The sequence below is a fragment of the Sus scrofa genome, chromosome 11, assembly GCF_054392235.1.
Source record: "Sus scrofa isolate SSC_HxYL_T2T_F1_AM1 chromosome 11, Sscrofa_HxYL_maternal_Yorkshire_Landrace_v2.0, whole genome shotgun sequence".
NCBI lineage: Eukaryota > Metazoa > Chordata > Mammalia > Artiodactyla > Suidae > Sus > Sus scrofa.
In genome coordinates, this window is record NC_139393.1 from 9165460 (window position 1) to 9187351 (window position 21892).

At 43.5% G+C, this 21892-nt stretch overlaps 1 protein-coding gene and 1 long non-coding RNA gene across 10 annotated transcripts in view; both read left to right on the forward strand.

Annotated features, from left to right (window-relative positions):
* The window catches only part of FRY (FRY microtubule binding protein), a 421192-nt gene that overhangs the window by 179628 nt on the left and 219672 nt on the right, over nucleotides 1–21892 (forward strand). The gene's annotated exons all lie outside the window — the stretch shown is intronic.
* Nucleotides 6243–11258, forward strand: LOC146398513 (uncharacterized). Its single transcript, XR_014819168.1, has 2 exons — nucleotides 6243–7106; nucleotides 7178–11258. It is a non-coding gene; the product is annotated as an uncharacterized LOC146398513 (long non-coding RNA).

Here is a 21892-nt window from a genome sequence, read left to right on the forward strand (position 1 = left end):
GCGGCGCGAGGGAACTGAACAAGCCCTTGGCCTGTTTTGGAAGGAGCTGCTGTGCGTTGTAAAATATCTCGTGTTGCTGTAGAAAAACTCACATTAGTGGAAGAATTGGATGGGGCATTTTTCAAATAGGTTGTGGTGAGTGAAGCTGTGATTGGGACAGTACTTCTGTCCGATGGAGAAGTGCCAGTTAGTATGTGGTAAGCTCTGGGCACAAAGAGAAGCCATGTGCAAGTGAGGACTGAAAGCATGTTCGCTGCACTGCCGAGCAGTACTTCGCGACCCCTATTAATGTCACTAGGGTACCACAGAGATGCTCGGAGAAAACCTTAAGAAAAATCTCCAGATGGTAGCTCAGTTGGTTTAAAGAAGTAGAACACTAAAGGGATGAACCAAGTTTCCTAAGGCCAGCAGAGCGGAACAGGTCAAGTGCAGACACAGCCGCCTTGTTCTGACACTGGGAAGCGCTCAACACTGTGTCTTAGCTGTGGTCACTTCTGCTAAAGCAGTTGATGGCCCTAATGAGAAACGCAACCCCCCATGGACACCGTCTCTCTCTCAGTAGAAGAGTTGGTGCCTCCTGGGTTTATGATGGAGGCAAACGTGAGGTTTTATTTGCTTTTGAGGTTTTTTGTTTTGTTTTTTTGGCTGGAACGCAGGAACAATCCTAGAATCTAGAAAAGCAGTTGCTGCCTCCGTGACCAAGGACCCACCCCGTGTCAGATGTTACGCTTTGTAATTTCTGTGCAGGGCAACCGCCTCATTCTTGGTTCAAACGGAGACACGTTTGAAAGTGAAAGTTCATCATTATGCTGGGACACTAGGCATCAACTGGGACTGCCCTGGGCAAAGGAGGCCACAGGACCACACTGTCTGTTGTCTTTACTCTTTCCAGTAACCCTGCAAGGTTACACATTATCTACGTTGTGCAGATGAAATTGGGAAAAATGTGAGTTGAAAAAGTGATCTGCTCAAAGCCAGGACGGTAGTAAGGACCATAAAGTCCTCCCTCATCCAACTGATAATCTCATTTTTTAAAAAACCATCACCCATAGAATGATCAAAGGATCAAGACCACTTTGGGGAACTGGCTGCTTTGTAGGTTCTTTCATTCTCGTTGGCTGATGGCACGGCCCCTTCGTAGCCTCTTCCTTCTCTGTGTACCTCTGAGGAGAGCACGCCCTCTCTCCCTCAAGATCCAGTGCTGGAAAAACCACCCCCTGAGCACAGACCTGTGTGAAAGACCTAAGTCTTAACAACTCTTCACTCTGATTATTAAATATAATAATACACAGGCAGCTCCGTGCCCTATGGTCACGCGCTTTCACACCCCCCACCCCTCCCCCCACACAGAGGATTACAGTAAAATGGTACATTTCTTCTCTTAGAAAGTTTTACGTTGCTTTTTCCCCATTTACAAAAACATAGGGAAACACACCATCAGCCAGCCCTAGTCAATAAGAATGTATTGAAAAGACCTTTGCTTCTTGGAGAAGCGCTGCTGGCTTTTCTTGCCGAGGTTTCTCTGCTGTGTTGTATTCTTTTTAGGAAACCATCGCAAAGCCCTCATTATCTCTCTCGGGGAGGACAGGGCCACTATTTCCAGGGATAATGGAGAACTGTCTGTAATTCGGGGATCTCATTTCACCTGCTAGCTCTGGTCTCCATCACCGTAAAACGCTCCCTGAGACTGGCAGCGTGAAATGATTCAATTGCAACGTCTTTGCCTGCTTTCACGTGCTGTGCGGAGAAGTTGCCAACAGTCAGAAAGGTAAACAGCAGTGGGCAAGGAGCAGAGGTGACATCCCAGGCTATGTGAGCAAGTTGCCAGTATCTAGAGCCCTTCTGTAGATGGACAGACCTGAAGACAAGCCTTTTGAGCAGGTTCTTTGTTAGCACTAAATGATTTAGTGCCTTGTAGTCTGCTCAGCACCTTCAGCCACCGCGTGACCTCATGTGATGAATGAGAGGCATTGATGGTGAAAAAACTGGCTTCTTCTTAAATGTTCCTGGTTTGGGATGCGAAGGCTTAATTCTCCCAATGTTCAGCTTCTGTGGTATGAGATACTCATATGGTATCACGTCAGTATATTTTGTGAAGTTTTTGGATGAAAGGAGCATGTCATGGTCTTAGTCCATGACCTTGACCTTTGAATGGGACTTTGAAAAATGCAATATAGCCGGGCATTTTTCGTGTAAGATATACAGAGGTGAGTCTCTCCAGAAAACATGTCTTAAAATGTTCTGGATTTATTTGTACCCTAGCACTTCTTAGTCCTCTTTTGAAAACAAACCTTTCTAACTTTCCATGATATAGTGCCTTGTGGGAATCACCCACTCTTTGCAGAGGAACCCAGTGCAGAAGGTTGAGCAGGCACCCACTTCCTGGAGAGTGGCATTTATGGAAAAGCCAGTGCACAGTTTGCTCTCTTTTTTTCCTTACTCATGTCTCTCGTTTGATCCCATTCATCATGTTCCTTTCAGTATTGTTCCGCTGTAGAAACTGGTGGCTCTATGAGCAAGGGATGCTCTCTCTTTGAGCTGCAATGTGTGTCCCTGTCTTGAGGAGCAATGGGATAGCCTTTTCCATAAGATTATCTCAATTGGCTTTTCAATGCTGCTTTATCCTCACAAAATGCCTGTCTTTGCCCCAGCTTTTCTTGATAACTCTGAAATGCCTTGCTGCTTGCTTGCTGTATCAGAGGAACCAGGTAAATACTACGCAGTCCTTGTGTCTTGAGCATCTTCTGTGCTCTGGGCCCCTACTTTGGGAGCTTCGTAGCTGAATCAGACCTGGATCCCACCATCAAGGGTCTCCGAGCTTCCCTTCCTTCCTTGATGGATTCAGAATTCAGGAGTATTAAGGCAGAAACTCCCAGGACTAGGAGAGGATCCAGGGGTATTTCAGAGCCACCGTATGCCCTAGAGAATCTAATTTGGGAGCATGGGTTTGAGAGATTCTGTTGACTCTGATTTTATGGATTTGTACTTTTGACTGCATTAGAGGATGATTGGAAGCCCGGTGTTTGCAGGCAGAGTCCTGTGAGAGCATTTTCAAATATTCCTCCTGGCAGGGTGGCTGAAGAAGAGGAAATGTAAATTATTTACTCTGGAACATTTGACCAGATGTCAGTTATTTGGGAGAGCAAGCGTTTCAGATGGGCCGTCTTTACGTTAGAACAATGTGAAGGGGAGTTAGAACATTTATCAGAATTTTGATGTGGGCTCATTTGTAGTCATGCTGCCTCATTTGGAGCGGTCCTCCCAGGCTTCAGAAGGGATGCGCTTGTGTGTGTGTGTGTGTGTGTGTGTGTGTGTGTGTGTGTGTGTGTGTGTGTGTGTGTGTGAGTGATAGATTTCTCTAAGTTGTTTAAGGATCACACAGCTCACCCATATTCCTACAAAAGCTTTTCTTCTTCTCCTTACTGAACATACAAGCACAAGCATTTAAATGTTAGTCACTCAAAACTCCAGATGCTAAGTAGTGAAAGTTTATATTCTGCCAGCATATCAGACTCAGTAATGAGTCTGATTTTGGTTTAATTCCTTTCTACTGTTCCGTCATTTGATGAGCTGCAGATGGAAATTTAAGCCAAAGCCATAACATTTCAGCTAATACTTTTTATGCTGCTGTGAGAACTTGTTGTCACGTCAATTTAAGGGAGTTGAAATCCTTTTCAAGAAGGCATTCAATTCGACATGAAGTGCTTGTATCAACTCTAATTTGATATACATCTCTAACTGCCTCTGCTGTTCGTAATCAATTGCAAAGTGCAAAGCAGTTAAGCCGTGGAAGACAGCTTTGAAATTTCCAGGATTTCTCAGCTAATGCCACAAGCCCAACATTATGGAAATAGAAGGTTAAAGTTCCGTTAAAATATTTTTTCCCCTTAGCTTAAGAAACACTAGGCTGACTTCTTTGAATTTGGACTTAAACAGGTAAATATGTATTTTGGCAGCCATGAAAAGGATAGGGTATTAGATTAACTAGGGCAAAACTTGAGTAAAATTCCATTCGAATGTTATATTTATGTAGGAAGGATTCGGCAGATCAATGCAATGGTTAATTATGTAAGCGTCCAATCAATCAAATGCTTCAATTGTGCAAATACAAGATGAGGTTTTTCTTCCCTGTTCGTCTGTTATTTTTCTGTGTGTGACCTTGATCGTCTCCTTCCCTCACTTCCTGGTGTGAAAGGAACAAACCTGACACTGTCTGTAACTGTTTCGTGTGAAGGGTTTTGAAAACCTTCACTGAAAAAAGAGGTTTAGGTAAACATCGTAATATTTGTCAGTTAATTCTCCTGCCCCATTAAAGCCAGACCGAGGTGGGGGGGGCGGGGGGTGCTGTTCATGCTTGAACTTGACTGATGAGTAGAGAGTCTCTGACTGTCTAAGCGTGGTCAGTCTCTTAGACTAGCTCAGTCTTCAGGATTCCGAATAAGAAAAAGTTGCCACTCTACACAGCTGGAGGCAGGCATTCTTGATCTGGAGGCGGGCATTTCTTTCTGCACAGTAAGATAAGGTGTTGATGGAAATCACTGGCTTTCTGGGGTTTGATAACCTGGCTGCTGCAGCCACAGGGTCCTCTCCTGGGTCTGAGTAGAGACCGTGTTTCAGCTGAGCCGTGTTGAAATGAAGTTCATGAGCATGCGAGATGCTATTTAAAAATCTGTCTCAAATACGATTTGCTCGATTATACTGATCACCTTGACGTACTGGCTGCAGCGAGGTTCGAAAGCTCTGTGACAACTTCAAACAATTTTAAAACGAGAGAAGTTGCTCTAGGTGGGTCAACTGTCTATGACTTGAGCAAATTATAAACATACAATTTATTCTTTATTATTTATATATGGCGGTTAGGTTAAAGTTAGAGGTTAGGGCACCAATGAGAAGATAAATGACAGTTTTTCTTTTTTAAAAACCCGCTTTTTGATGTTCAGTTTTTGAAAACCACCTTTTAAACAAATCCCCCACTCCACCCCAAATGAGGCCTTGCAGTAGAAGGATCACGTGGCCTTAGCCATAGTATCACTGGTGCTAGTTCAGCACTCCAGAGTGAATCTTCTGCTTTTCTTTTTTTACAGTCGAAGTGTAATTGATGCACGATATTATACAAGTTACAGGTTATAAGGTAGTGATTCACAATTTTTAGTTATACTCCACTTGCAGTTGTTATAAAACATTGGCTATATTCTCTGCGTTGTGCAATATATCTTTGTACCTTATTTTACACATAATAGTTTGTACCTCTGTCCTGATCTACTTTTGTGATGAGAACTGTAGCTTCCTTGGGGAGTTGAGAGAGAAGCTAGCCCCCTGATGGGGGTATTTGGGTATGTGGTCTCCCTTCCCTCCGGTTTTGATGGTGGCCCTGAGGTCTCTCTCATCTTTTCTCCCACGACAAAGCTGTGCTCTTTCTGTCTTACTAGACTGAATACAGTGGCAAGCAAATAGGAAAGTAAGAGAGATTTTAGTGTTGCCTTCTGATTCTGCATTCTTTTCCACTAACTAACAAACTCCCAGGCCTTATCAGAGGGGAAAGCTAATCCTCGTTGATGCCAATTGCGACAGCAATTTTAAAGGTGTTTGAAAACCTGGTCCAGTTTCAACTGAAAACAACTTTTTTTTTTTTTTTAAACGACCAACTTCAAATACTTCAGCTTTAAGAAAGGCCGTCATTGTGAATGAGCATGAAGATTCTATCACAGTTTAAATATTCCCAAATCTGTTTGACCTTGGCTTCTTTTTTTTCCGCCCCTCTTGTTAACTGTTTTAGTCACCATTTGATGCTTGTTACCATTTTCTTAGAGAGGTAAAGGAGTTAAACTTCAAATTATTTTCACTGTAATTAGTCAACTGCTTTACTTATTTAAAAAAAAAGGAAGAAGAAAAGTAAATTGGAAACTCTAGAGTAGGATTCTGAAGATCAGTGACTTTAATTTCTAAATACTAAATCCTTCTTATCACTCTCCTTATCACTACTCAAGATATGTAACATAACCTGCTGGTTCCCAGATGCAGTGCTATCTATGGCTAGTACATAGAACTCAATTTACCCGTCTAGGTATTCAAGATGTGTATCATTTTAGCTATAAATAATAGAATATAATTATATAATATGATATAATAATATCATTTGGCTATAAATAATAGGATAACTTTATAATGGCTGAAAGAATAAAGACTTTTTTTTTTCTTTTTTGGCCTCCCCATGGCATACGGAGTTGCCGGGCCAGGGATCAGATCCTAGCCATAGTTGCAACCTATGCTATAGCTGTGGCAATGCCAGATCCTTAACCCACTGCGCTGGGCCAGGGATCACATCTGTATCCAGTGCTCCCAGGACACCACTGATCCCTCTGAGCCACAGCGGGAACTCCGAAAGAATCGAGGCTTTTAATTATCTTGCCTAACCTACAGAATGTAGAGAGCTGGATGGTTCCAAGTGGCTTTGGAAGCTCAAGGACCCAGACCATACAATCTGTAGACGTGTCACTGCCTGACCACAAGGTGGTCACCTTAGGTCTTTGCTTTACTTACAAGTCAGGAAGGCAGGAGGCCCACTTTAGGTCTTTGTTCTGGCAGGAAGGGGAAGATTTTGCTAAAAAAAATCCCAGCAAACTTCCTGTTGCATTCCTTTGATTGGAATTAAGTCCCATGCCAGTCACTGGCAAAGTTGAATGGAATTCCATGTTGGCTCTGACAGGTCATGATGTATGGCTTCTGGCACTGGGGTGGGTCCTCTTCTGTGAGACGGAAGACTTCTCCCTGCTACCTGAATGGAATAGAGATGCTTTTACCAAGGGAAAAGGGTAGGCAACCAGTATCGTAATCCCCAGAAAATTTCAGCTGCACGATGGTAGATGACTAATAACTCACCACCTGGTGTCATATAACATTGCATTCAATGCAGCAGTAGAAGCGGGATATCCATAAGCCCTTAGGACACGTCAAGTGCCGTGTCACGTGCTTGACCCGCCTCATTTCCTCTAACCTTCACCATGAACCTCAGGTAGGAGCAGAAGTAACATGGGCATGTACTTCCTGGTAAATTCCCACAGTGCTCTTTGTCAAAAAGCAGTGGCAGGAGTTGCTGCTCTGGTGCAGTGGGTTAAGAATCTGACTGCAGGGCTCAGGTTGCTGTGGAGGTGCAGGTTTGATCCCCAGCCCGGTGCAGTGGGTTAAAGGATCTGGTGTTGCTGTGCCGTAGCTGCATCGTAGGTTGAAGCCGTGGCTCAGATTCAATCCCTGGCCTGTCTGTGAACCTCCATATGCCACAGGTGTGGCCATTTAAAAAAACAAAAAAGGCAGTGGCAAAGAGTTTTGAAAGTACTTAAAATGGCAACTCTCCATCTCTGTGCCTCTAGTTTCCGAAAAAGGAGCATTTTCTTATGTTTTCTTTCTCAATTCAATAAGAAATGGAGTCTGTTTTTTGGTTTTTAAACCAAATTTTTGAGGAGTTCTCTTGTGGTCCAGCAAGTTGAAGATCTGGCATTGTCACTGTAGCAGCTTGGGTCTCTGCTGTGGTGCAGGTTCAGTCCCTGGCCCAGGAAGCTTCCACATGGCTGCAGGCATGACCCAAATTAATTTTTTAATTTATTAATTTAAAAAAGTGAATGATGAGGAAAAATAATACTAGATTAGAAACTTGAGCTCTTGAAGATGGTACCCAGTTCTCAGCTGGAAGAGATAAAGACCGAAGGATTGTAAGAGGTTTCTTAAAATCGGTTGTTAGGGTAAAATGAATACCGTGTTGATTTGAGTGCCATCTGACAATAGTAAATAAAATATTCTTAATTTTGCATTACTGAGAAAAGATGACAAAATATTTTCCCATTTTCAGATATTTCCGTGTTTGTAAAAATGTCAGTATTTTCCAATGAGATTTAGATGTCAATTTCATTGTTGAGATTCAGCTATGCTTTTGAAAGGGCTTTAGCTTGACTCTACCTATCTGTGGCCCCCTTAAGCTGGATTTCGCAATGGTCTAATACAAATGGCTCGCGTTATGAAGGACCACTGTGTTAAGGCCAGCATGCTACTAAGCGCGCTCTCTCTCTCTCTCTCTTTTTTTTTTTTTTTTTTTTTTTTTGCCTCATCCATGGCATGCACAAGCTCCCAGGCCAGGGATGGGCCACAGCAGAGACAATGCAGGTTCCTTAACTGCTAGGCCACCAGGGAACTCCCAGCACTATCTCATTTAAACTTCATCAAATAAGTAAATAAGAGCCTTCCCCAAGGGGAGTGCACAAGTAAATCCTGGCACCTGGATTCCGTTTTGCTTCTGTTCCTGTTGGCAGCCCAGCGAGATCCGTGCCCGGCCCACTTCTCCTGTGCTGATTTCCCACCAGAATGTTTGGAAGAGGCAGACACTCGCTGTTTCAAGTGCAGGCCTGCGACTGGGGAGAATTTCTGGAGTGCCTCTTTCTTCCTGAAGATAGGACACATTCATTCTTTGCCACTCTGATTGACCCGCTGTATCCAGCCTTTGGACACAGTTTATGTAGACAGCAGGAAACAAAACCCGCACTAATTAAAAAAAAAATATTCTAATACCCAGTGATCACTTTAAAGTGAACATGAGTCAAGTTCCTGCTCTGTAGGAGAGGGTTGTCTGGTGAAAGGGATCTCCTGACATCAATAATTCCAATCAAATATGACCAGGAGCCAACCCCCTCAAGGATGAAGTATGTCTCTGAGTAGGAGTGACTGTAGTTTGTACATGAGTCTCACCCACTGACCTTCAAGGCCAGCTTTTCGCTGTCACTTCCCTGCATGGCTGAGGGTCACCTCCAAAGCGGAATTTTTGCTTCACCCGCCTGTTGAAGCTACGACTGTGTCTTTCTGCTCTTTTTGTGCTCTGCTTCCTCATGGTCGATGCTGAATGTCTCTGTCACTCAGTCCCAGGCAAGAGGCTGAGTCCTTTTGTGCCTTCAAAACACGGTGGAAACGTCTCGAGCATCCCTTCCCATGTCTTTATCACCTCCCATGTGGGACGTGGGAACTCTGCCTTGCCAGCCTTGCTGCTGCCACTGCCTCTCCGCTCTTCCGGGACGAGATCTGGTCCTCGCCACAGTCCGGAGCATTCATCTTCACCCTTGTGCTTGGAATTGCGTGGAGAGGGATGTTTCCACAGGCAGGGTTGACCCGATGTCAGGGGCCACAAACACACTGAACAGTGGAAATGAAAGTCATGATCCGAATTCATGGTATCAACCGTGTGTTTGGGTGGGTGTAAGAGTTGTGTAGAATATGCAGAAAGGGACTCCACCTCTGCCCCCCATCCTGTAATCACGGTCACGGCCGAGGTGGGAGGGAGGAGAAATGGGCCTTAAGGTAAAGGGAGCTACCTGTATACGCTGTGTCGTTTCATGGCGCTGAGATTCGAAGCGCCTGGATGTGATGGGCATGATGCAGAAATTAAGGAACACCTGGCCTCCCGTTAAGTGCAAGACCAAAAGCTCAGTGTCGTTATCTGCTAACATATTAGATGAAGTCAGGCAGAGGAGCTGACGGCTCGTGAAGTGTACACACTCCAGTGATGGAAGGTCCACTCAACAATTCTCAAGTGTGCCTTATACACGGAGTAACAGTCATCAGACTGGCCCAGCGAGCTCATTAAATATCATATTGTTCGGCCCGATAAGGCTCTTGTTTTAGGGAGTGACTAAGAGACTGTCGCTTCTCGGGCCTGGAGAGTGAAAATGCTCTTCAGGCTCTGGGAGGAAGATAAGAGATAAATTGTTGAGACGGTTCCTAGGCCGTCTCTCCCGGGTTCAGTCTGTGTCGGATTGCACTGCTGTGATATTAAACGCTGACTGCTCGGCTGATTTATTCAGTTGAGTGTTTTCATGGAGTTTCTGCTACAGACCCACGCCGTGGAGAGAAGGTGAGACTGTTCTTTGTGGACAGGGTTTAGCTCCTGCCAAAGATCCACCCAGGCCCGACGGGGCCGGGCTGGCAAAGTCAGGTGTGCTCCCAGCCTGGATTCCAGTCTCCGCCTCCTTCCTCGTAAGTGGAAAGTTACCCGCGTCCAGGAGAGGCAGCCAGGAGTGTCATCCCATGGGGGCCACTGGCTTTGACTTTTTTCTTCCTGAAAACAGAAGTGAATCACGCTCTTCACAGAGCCCTGCTGCAGAAGGAAATGAGGCCATGCTGGTCACGTGGCACAAAGAGAAAAGGTCCATTCTGCAGACCCAGTTCTTCATTGTGGTCTGGTGTAAGGAGAGGTGCAGTCCCCGCCCTGGGAAGCCACACAGAGCGGTGGTTCTTAGACGTGAAGGAACGATGAGCTTTCGCTTCGTTTTCGTCCCTTTTTAATTCTCCTGCCTTTAATTTTGACTGTGTAACAAAGTACAGAAAGAAGTGTTTGAAGCTTATTCGATTTACTTTTTCCATGTGATCTGGGACAGTTGCAAACATGTCTTTGCCTCAGCCCCCAACTTGTTACGTGACCTTGAACAAGGTACCTCAGCCCGGGTTCTGTAAAAAGGTTCTAAAGTCCATCGGATACCTTTTTTGTAAATAAATAATATGCATATATGTATACATGATAGGCTTGCCATAAAGTCAGAATAATGAAATGAGTTCATGTTCATGAAATGTTGAGCACAGAGCCTCGCTATTGTAATTACTTGACACGTCACAGCCATGATTATTACTGATTTTGAATCTAAATAAATCACATTGGTTCATCTCCAAGACAACAGGACCAGGAGCCAAAGAGTTCGGGAGTCTCTCTGTAGCATCTTCTTGGCGTGGAAAGCGGGTCTTGATCAGTCCTTCCAGCAAACCTTTTGGTAAAAAGATAACGTTTCTGGAACTTTGGAAAAGTAACCATCGGAGGACATCCAAGCAGAAGTACCTTGCTTTCAAATTCAGAGTTGCGGGGGAGTGACTGCTCACATAGCAGGGTTTCAGTGTGTGCTACAGTTGCAGCCTTTCCTGCAGGTGCTGGTGAATGCAGTTGTGCGCGTGTGTGTTTCCTTGGACCTGTGCCAAGCTCCTCTCCCAGGGTTGAGTTCAAGTGTTGCCTTCGGGGTGAAGTCTTCTCTGAGGGCCCCCCTCCCCCTGCCCTTTCGTCATCCGTCCGCTGTAGCAATGGCCGCATTGTTGTGTAAGGGGGCTCTGTGGTCGAGGTCCTTCCTGGGCTAAGAATCCACCGTCTTTTCATCACTATATTCCCCCGACATTTTCACTGTACAGTGACTCTTGTTAAAAAAAAAAAGAAAGAAAGAAAAGAAAAAACAACAACAAAACTAAACTGTAGAATGTTGACAGAGTGAATAAAATTACCTGAATGGCTGCAGGAAGCTTATGGCCAAATTTTCCTAGTAACTCACCATCTAGTCTCAGCTATAAAGTCTCTTTCCTTCTGTGAGCTCACCTGTTGTCTTTGAGTCGATGTAACAGGTGGAAGGGCACCTTGGTGTTCATGGAACTCAGGGCCAACGTATCCATGAAACTCCAAGTTAGAGGGACATAACTTTTTATTTATATAGTAATTGGCCAACTTCAACATTGCTACAATGGGCTTTTTGTTTTTGTTTTAAATCTGTCAACACTGTCAGAGATGGCTCTCTGCAAAATATTAGCTTGTTCCTACATGGTCTAAATGCCAATTAAGGGAAATGGATTTAATTTGACTTTGCTTTTAAACCTTCCTGAACTGCTTTTGCCAAATTGGAAGGAAACCATTGTCAGTGAAATTACTGAGCTAATTTAATTATTTACCAGTTGAAATCTCTTCTCATGTGAGGGATGCTGCTATTTCACATTTGGCCAAATTGATGGCCTTTGTAGAAAAAAAAAAGTTCTTAACCCAAAGATTTGATGATGAGAGTGAAACAACAGACTTCCCCTCCTCATCTCTTACTATATTAAATGGCTCCTGGAGTAGGGCCCCGGGCTGAATGGAGCCACCGTGACTCAGCAGGCCCCCCTCCTGCCTTCTCTGGCCTGGACAGTTGAAGACAGCTGGCTTGGATGAAAGACGAGATGTAAGGAAGTTGCAGAGAACAAAAATGCTGATTAAATGAATGTTCTACCCGTGCCAGGCCTTGTGCCTGGACGTGGGGATACGGACCTAAACAGTCATCCAGAGGTCAAAGCGATTCATCACTTTGCGTGGGAGGGAAGAGGCAGAGGAGTTGTTCCAAGAGCCTGTGACATGTGAGCTTGAAGAATGCTACAGAGAGGAGGGGAGAGGGCAGAGGCAAGAGCATGGTCCAGGGCTAGATCCTAGGGTCCCAGGAGCAGAGTGACAGGTGGTTTGCGTAGGCAGATGGGGCCTGATCATAAGGCGCATTGAAGGAGCTGCTGGAGGGTCTGGGCTTTATCCTAAAAGCACCAGACAAGCGCCACAACTTTTTAAAGCAGAAGCAGTGTGGTCAGATACCAGCGAATTCTGCGAGTTTGGGCTGGAAGTGGAGGGAGAGAGAATCTCAGTAAGACTAACCTAGGAAAGAGATGACAGCGACTCAGGCCAGAGGAGTGAAGAGTTGGAAGCATTTTGTCTGAGAGAGAATTGCCAGGACCTGGGGTCCTCCCCAGACCCAGACTGTGCTTGATTTTAATGCGTGATATACGCATGCGCAGTGACGTAGCTCGTGCAAGCTGCTTAAGAAAGAGCAAGAGCAAGAGGGAGAAGCAGCTCCCTGCGGAACAGTGTTGTGAAATTTTACCTTGCACAGAAGCTGTGCTCTTCAAAAAGAATATTCGTGCTGAAGCTAAAAGGTGATGATGGAGTGATCTCTTGACTAAACTATTCGATGGACCGCATCAAAATCATAGAGGCGTTTTTGCCACTGTTGGACGCAGACTCTCAAATTTGCTTCATGGTTATTCCCAGGTTGTGGCTTGGTAGAGGTTTGATTCTGTTTTACTTTTCAGTAAAATGGAAGTTTTAGATGAGCCGGTGAGCTTCAATCATTGAACTGTACAAATTGGCCTCGACTGAATGCTATGTAGCCCATGGGAATACTTTGGGATGGTTTGGGGGTATCGAGTCATCTAACTTGTCTACCCAATGTTTGTATATGGAAGTCTCCCAGGAACATGGAGTGTGATGCTCACACAAAGCCAATACATCATAAAAGATCCCAGAGAGAGCCCTTCTTAAGAACAAGGCTGGAGATGATCTCTCTTGGCTGCTTTGTGTTGCATCTGTAGCCGTACACGATTGGGTCCTGCTCAGACAGACACAACCTGCTCTCACGTTGCCTTCTACCTTCCAGGGAGCACCTTCCAGGCCCCTGTGTCCTTGCAGAAATTGCTCTGGGAGGAAATGTCTCCCCGTCTTCGGCGACTTGCTAATGACAGATTTTTCTGTGTTTCTGTGTCAGTTCAAACTCTGTCCCATGAGGCCAGTTGAATCAGATTCTCCCAATGGCTCCTCCCTGCCCTTTACGTGAGGAAACTTCTGGCAGCGGCATGAACTTTTACGGGACTGCCAGGGTGTGACAGTAACTGCTCTGGAAACAATTAATAAGTAATGGCAGGGGGTGTGTCATCGCATAAGAGAGTAAGGCATACCTGCTTCTAATTTGTCAGAATAAAACCACTGTAAACCTTATGCCTATGCAGTCTTTTGCACTCAATTCTCTGAATGAATGCTGCAAAAAAAAAAAAAAAAGGAACGTGAGTTATAATTATATATCCACCATACAGAGGATGTCAGGAAGCCACGTCAGCATCGGACCAAGCTCTTAAACAGCTGCTTAATAATGAGGCTTATTTAAGTAGATGAATGAATAGCAACACAGTTGGGACAGAAGCAGTAATTTAAACTAAGAGGTGATACAGTAACAAAACTCCACTCAAATAGACACTTAAATATTTTCCTCCCTTTCTAATCTAAGAGCTCCAAATGATTGCATCCTGGGATATCATTGGGTGAGGAAAATAACCGTTTCCCTTTTATTTGGGTAAGGGAGGTTTTGTGGTCCCAGCGGGGTTTGTAAAGGTCTTTGAAAGAGATGATGTGTTGGCAGGCTGGGGAGGGAAGGGCACATCAAGCAAAAAGTGTGTCTTTGGAGTGCAGAAGCCAGGGAAGGGAGTGGTGGGGTGGCTGGCCAGAGCGGCTGCAGGGAGTTCAAGAACCACCTCCCGGAGCAAAATAGAAGCCCAGCAAAACTTCTGAGGCACATTGGCTAGTTTAGCTTTATGCTTGATAGATAGGAGACCCTGTCTCCAGCGCTCAGAATTCTTCTGAGGCTTCGGGTGGGGATCAACTCTCCGAGACCACTGGACTGTGCCCACAACGACTTGATTGTGCCCAGGGAGCAGTGGCAATCACCTGGGGTGTGCCCCCTCTGCTGATGCAAGTCTGTGTGAGGCAGTCACCTTGTGTCATGCCTGAGAACCAGCGTTTCTTCCCATGGAGATGTGGCTTCCAAGTTAAAGATGTAAACAAATGAATAAATATCCACCGAGAACCCCCTGTGCCCAACACTGCCACGGGAGCCAGGAGAATTGCGAAGTGTGAGCTGCTGACCCGGAGGAGACTGGCAGGGTAGAAATCCCAGAGAGTTAGTGAAGATGGATGATGGCAGCACAGCAGGTCTCACAAACGTGGGTGATGTAGTTGGGGCTCAGGGAATATGGAGACACTTTTTAAAAGTTTCCTCTTCGGTTTTATATTTTTGGTTTTATATGGATTAGTGTGCCATGTGGAAGCATTTAATATCTGAGATGGCTTTTATGGTGTTTTTAGGAGGCAGTCTGGTAGAGCAGGAAGAGTACAAATTTCTGAGCTGAGCGAGCTGTATTGGAGTCCTTTTCCTAGTGTTAATTCAGTGTGTGATCTTAGACAAGTCAGTTTTCTGAGCAGTCAAGTGAGGACAAAGGTAACACCGCCCCCCGCCCCCAGTCATAAAACTGAGTCCCCCTGAAACCAAGTTCCCAGTCTTAGCCAGCTGGATAGTTTTTGAAGTAATTAATAGAGGTTTGCTTATTGAGTCAATACATCACATTTTATCACTGATCTGCAAATATTTAGTACGACAAGTATTTACTAATTCATAAGTATGCAACACTGTGGCTTTTCTTAATGGCTGTCCATGTGTATTCATGAAAGTTGTTTGCCATATGTCTAAATTTTATAAATCAGTAATTAGTCTGGAGAACAGCCTATAGAAATAGAACACAAGTCCTTGATCCAATTTGAAGTTTTCTAGTAGCCACATTAAACAGTGCTTAAAATGATTGGAAATTATTTTTTAATAAAGTATTTTACCTAGCCCAGTATATTTAAAATATTATTTTATATGTCATCAGTATAAAAGTTATTAATGAAGTAATTTCTTTTTTGGAGAAATAATTCTTCAAAATCCAGTGTGTATTAATTTTACCCCTCCAGCACATCCAAATTTGAATGCCAATAGAGATCAAGTATTTTTGACCAATATAGATTTCATAAAGTTGACAGTTTAAAAAAGTAGTTTTACATATGCAAATTATTAAACATGTACATAAGATTTTCCCAATAACTGAATCAAACATCAGCTCTTCTATTTTTATTTAAACTAATTAAAATTCAGTAACTCAATTGCACTAGCCCCATTTCAAGTGCTTAATAGCTAAATGTGTCTGCTATTGAACAGCACGGGTAAAATTATCTTGAAGTTTTTTCAGTAAGTCCCCAGACGTTCAGGCAGCAGAAGCATTTCGTAACATGAAATGAAGATGTTTTAAACCTGGATTTCATTTGGGAGGTGCCTTATACTGACTGTGCTTTGTGGAGACTTTTGACACCCAGCTTGTTCTCCCTGCTAGATTTATGAGACCTCCTTTGAATGAAGCTCTCTAGATGAGCCTGAGGAATGTTCGGTGATTTCTAAAATGCTGCAGAAGGATCACTGGTTTTTCATAGCGTGTATCTGAATCCATCACCTCTGCGAATGAATAGTCTGGGTCAAGCTGCCTGCTGCCCACGGTCCCATGGCTGGTTTGTGGCAGAGCCCTTCACCCTGGACTTAGGGGTCCTTGCAGTCCTGGAGTCCTTACTTTGCCTCATTTACATGCAGGTGGGACTTTGATGCCCCGGTTTGGACACTTAACATCTTACTGGAAGGAGGATCCTTTCTCAGGCCATATTTTTTGATTCTCAAACATATCGGCAACCCCAAATCCAAGGTGGAGTGCGGAGACTGAATTGTCTCAAAGAATCCTTGGGCAGCAGCACTTTGCGGAGATGAAGCTTGCTGGGGAAAGAGGCTTCTTTCATTGTAAAAAGCTGTGTGGCTAAGTGCCTTCTTCCTGCTCCTTCATTGACTTATAAAGGCAAAATTTAACTTGATGGAAAAACAACCGTTTTGTTCCCTTACGTAGCAGTGCTCTTACTATGTACATTTCTATGTATACATTTCTCTTTGTTGGAAATGTCTTTTTTTGCTGCTACCTAAAACGAGTAAAGATGATTCGTAAACATTGGTGGAAATGGATATGGGATACTGATCTGAGTGGTTCCTTAACATTCAGTGTGACTAGGTTTTAGACACTGTTGGTTCCTGTATTGTTTCTTAGTGAATAGTCAAAACAGATATGAGCTAATTCCTTGAGCCCCTGGCCTTAACTATTTCACCAGAATTTACGTGCTTTGTAGAAAAGGTTAATGTTTTCAGGACCAGTCAAAATTTCAAGTTCAGAAATCGTGCTGTTCAGAAATGATGTTTTCTTAGGTGCCAAGAGGTTACTCTCATTTTAACTGTACCTACCTGAGCTCCCACGGTCAAGTTTATTAACTATTGAGATGTTTTGGATAAATATGTGAAAATCCTTCAGAAGTTTTCACCCTTTACTGTTGACACAGTGTATCTTGAAGACGTCCCCTTTTTTGTTCTGGGCAGCTCATCAGAAATGTTCTCGAAGGAGTTCCTATTGTGGCTCAGCGGGTTAAGGACCTAACTAGTATCCATGAGGATGTGGGTTCCATTTCTGGCCTTACTCAGTGGGTTAAGGATCCGGCGTTGACACAAGTTGCAGCATAGATCACAGATGCAGCTCGGAGCTGGTGTAGCTATGGCTGTGGCGTGGGACTGCAGCTGCCGCTCTCATTCGACCCCTAGCCTGGGAACTTCCATATGCCGCAGGTGTGGCCCTAAGAAGAAAAAAGAAAAATGTCCTTAAGGACTGTTAAATGTTTTCAGGAGGCTTCCTCCAAAACTAAACGGCATGGCACTGCCTTTGTTGGCAGTTACTTGTGTGAATGCTTTTTAGAATTGGTGTCTATCAAGCGATCATTTGTGACATCTTTTGACTTTGCACATCCAATTTGCTGAGCATTTAAAAACTGAGCAAATATACCTGTTTGCATCGTACGTAAATCAAAGTTAGACGTGGAGTGAAAACTTGCACTCGCCTCTGTATAAAGTGCTTGGATTTGGGGACAGCTGTTTGGGCAAAGAACTTAGGAGGCTGTTTTAAGGTAAAATAAACACATGAAGAACAATGTAAGTACATGCCAGCCCTTTGTGGATTTGCTTTCTGACTCTTCATTGTGTTCAGAGTTATAGGAATGAGGTTACCAGCTTGATGGCTCTGTTGACGATGGTAAGTCTTTTAAACCCTCCTATGTATTCCCCTGTCTGGGGACACAGTTTCCATTTGTTATTAAATATTCCCAGAGACCACTAGTAGCTTCCAAACCTGCCTGCACATCAGGATCACTTGTGGAGCCTTTAAAAAAGATTCCAGCTTCACCAGAAGTTTGTGAAATTTGTACAGGAATTTGTACTTTTTACAGAGCTTCCCAGCTTTGGGTAAACTTCGGACTTTTGTCAGGCTTCTCACCCCAAATATAAAGGAGTTAAACTCAAGAAACAGGATCAATGCAATATTCCTCCACTATAATGTCATTAAAAGGCTGTCGGTTAGGGAAGGATCCAGTTAGGAAGGGCACTGACAGCTGTGGAACTAAGGAGGGTGTCTAAGCTAGTTCACCATCAGAGAAAACCTTATGGAAAAAAAGCATTTGGAGTATTTCTAACACATGTAGGTTCTTTCACTTCTCAAAAGCATAGCATCCCCTTCTGATTTCCTCTCCAAGTTTGAGCTTAAGTGCACCTAGTAATACACAAGAGAATGGGTGGTACAGAGGGTTTAAAGAGAGCCTCTGTATAGGTTCAGACAGCCTGTACGTAATAAGTATTGCACAGCTGTTGATGGAACAGTGCTTTAACAGTGCCTGGCGTCCAGAGGCACCCTGTGCCCAAACAAACCAGTATTTTCCTAGAGGCCTTCCTGGTAAACATGTTCAGGTTGCATTTGTTTGTTGCATGTGTCTTCAGGTAATGACATGCTTGGCAGTTTCTACCAACAACCAGAGCCCTGTTTGATAGCCATTACCTCCAAGCATAATGACACATTGTCTTTTATAGATCCTCTGCCCTTACTGAAAATTTCCACAGGGAAGGGGCAAGGCTACAGGTGATGTTTGCTTATGCCCTGTCCTAAAACAGCCTCAGAGGTTCTTTGTTTCTGAAAGATGTGTTAATGCAAGTGAGTGAATGTGCTGTACGCTGTTATGTCATGGAAAAATAGTGAAAGGATAGAATCCTCTTGGCACTGGCATCTGTTGTTAACTGCCATATTTCTGTGGTCATATTTTAACACTTGTGTTTACTGACTTTCTAGAAAAACTAATGTGCATGTGATTATGCAAATAAAATGCAACGTTTTCTTACTGAACTATTTCGTTAATCATATCACAACTTGTTTCTAAAGAAAGCCTCAATGAAAAATGTTGGGTTTTCAAGACCAATGATGGAAAAAAAAATAATCACTATCAGCTTAAGTTTCTTATTTTAAGGTTTTGGTTGGATATATTTTAAATGCTGACTTTTCCTCCAGCCGGAAAAATTTGAGTTGGTGTCTAAAGGACATTTCTTGTTTCCATAATATAATAGAGCAGATGGACTGTACTTTAGGGAAGGTGAGCACAATCTAGAGAGCTGAGTTTCATGCAAGTTGTTTGTTATATGATCTAAACTTCATGCCGATCAAGTAGCTTGAAGCGGTATCTATTAGTGAGTTGGCCTGGGAACAGTCTTCCTTGAGGCAGTGAGGTTAACCACACACACTCAGGTTCATCCTTGCAACTTCTTCTTTTTGTCTTGGCTTTTTAGTTTTGCTTTTAGGGCCACACCTGCAGCATATAGAAGTTCCCAGGCTAGGGGTGGAATTGGAGCTGCAGCTCCCTAGCCTACAGCACAGCCACAGCAAGACACGATCCAAGCTGCCTCTGCGACATACACCACAGCTCTATGGCAACCCCGGCTCCTTAACCCACTTGAATAAGGACATGGATCAAACCTCACAGATGCTAGTCAGGCTCCTTACTGCTGAGCCACAACAGGAACTTGCCATCCCTGCAACTTCTAAGCTTGTGAAGATAGAAGCAACTGCTTTGGGCTTTCAGTTGCACTTAAAAATATTTGCAGTCATGCCCCCAGGCCACACAGAAACAGAAAGGAAATTTTTATGAATATTAGATTAACTGTTAAAGTAATAGAAAGCATCAACTTTAAAGTCATCATTCAATTAATATTTGAGGGTTATTATGCAACTATCAATTAAGCATACCAGCAATCCAGTTTATATTATTAAATTTATGTTATAGTAATATAATTTAAAATGCATGACATTTATTTAGCATCATCGGGGAACAAATGATCTGAGTAAATTTCTTCTGGTCATGAAGCTTAACCCTTGAAGTATCCAAACATTTCAGTATAATAATTTTGAATAGAATTCTTTCTAAAGTAGATTTATTATTCTCTGTGTTGTATCTGTGCTATAGGATGCTATCATAATTTGACCTCATCTAAATGAATTCAAATCATCAGCAAATGTACTAATTATTAAACATTCATCATACATGGGGAGTTTCTGCCACAGTGCATGGGTTAAGAATCTGAATGCAAGGGCTCAGGTTTCTGGGGAGGTGTGGGTTTGATCCTTGGCCGGCACAGTAAGTTAAAGGAATTGGCATTGCCACAGCTGTGGCATGGGTTGCAGCTGTGGCTTGGATTCAACCTCTGGCCCAGGAATGTCCATATCCCATGGCTGTAGCCATAAAAAACTCTTTAAAAAATTCATCATATCTTGCTGTCTTTTTGGGACTCTTGAAATGTCAAGGGCTATCTCTTTTTATACTAAAATATCTGAAGGCTCCTACCTTGCAAAAGTTTTATGTCTGCTTTTTATTGTTTTCTGATTTTTCTATCAAAGTCAGCTGGTAGCTGCTGGCTGTCACTTACTCAGCTGTCAGTGCGCCTGCCCCTAGAAGCCTCCCCTCTATGTGATGTGTGGCTTTCAATCTGACATAAATTGCAGAAAGGGCAAGGTTGTTAGAATGATGGATACTGTGGGAGAAATAAGCTCTGCGTGGAGATGGGTGAGGTGAGCTGGGGACTCTTGGTGACAAAGATGCTGAGCTTCAACCGATGGACTTCGTGCCATCTGTTTTGACTCCAAAAGGCACCTTCTCTCAGGCATTGATTCACCTTTACTAGGCATCCAAAGATGAGAGGAATGTGGTTCCTGCCCTTAGAACATCCCCCAAACAAGCAAGGGCCAGGCCACCCTAGAAGGACGAATAGACCATGGCAGGCCTCAGAGGAGTCCAAGCTTTGTGGGATTCAGCTAGGTTTGGGATAATGTGAAATTTCTGGGTAAAGAGGTAGGTTGTTTGAGAGCTCCTCCTACGTGTATACAAAAACACACACTCTTAGAAGTTCCAATTCACAGTAGGGAAAGTACTAGAATAAAAGTTAATAAATGTAGTGACTCTGGAGTCGGACAACCCTGTATTGAAATGACCTCGGCAATCTTACTTTTAAGCCTTTTCAGCGACTCTCAGATGCAGTGAGTAAGGCCTGCCTTCTAAGGTTGCTGTGACGTATGAATGAAATAATAGATGAAAAGCGCCTGGCGGAGGACCTGAGCCCAGTTCCGTGTCTCACTCATGTCAGCTCTTTTTTTCTATTTCTTTCTCTCTTGCACTTCCCTTAAATGCTGTTTGGTAATTGGTATCTGTAAAAAAAAAAAAAAAAAAAAAAAAAAATTTAAAAAGGTGAAAAAATAAAATGGTACATACTTTGTGTCATATTTCCATGAGGCTCTTTTAAGTCATGTTCCTTTATTCGAAGGACAGTCCCATCATTTGAAAGGTTGGTCTAATAATAGCACAAGAGACTTGACAAAGTGCAAATTTTCAGTGGAGCCCTGATTCCAATTTAGATTGAGAAAGAGGAGAATTGGAGAGTTCTTAGTACTCAAAACAGAGATCCCTCCCTAGGCACGCCGTTGTAATTGTTTTGACCCCTTTAAGTTAAAATATAAACCAAATGCCACGTGGGCATCTCAGTCAACTCTTTAAAAAAAAGGGATTATAAACTCTGAATGTGGAAGACACAGTGATACCATCCGTGGGGGTATCTCTGCTGGCGCTTAGCTCGCCTGAAACAGCGGGAATGTTCGTGTTGGGAATTTGGACCTTTTTTTTTCTCCTTCCTGTGAAGCGTTTCAGTTCATGAGACAATTTCCCATACCACGCTGTTTCGTAATTCCAAGCTCTATGGCTCTAGAAAACCTTCCATTAGCTGGAATAAATCAAGAATAGAAAATGCCTTGGGTTTCCGGCCCTTTGCAGCTGTGTTTGTGAAGAAAGGGATTTTCACTGACCCTCCTAAAATTCTTGTCAGAAATAATGCCCACAGAAAGACCAGTTCGTTACACTTGTATTTTGTTTTTAAGTAACTTTGCATTTTTTCTTCGCCGTCTCCTCCCTGGCCTGTTGTATCTGGTTGCTTTTGAAGGTGGAGAATTTAACAGTCATATTGGCTCCTTATGGGTCTTGGACGTTTTGAACACGTCGCTTTAGACCCCGTGT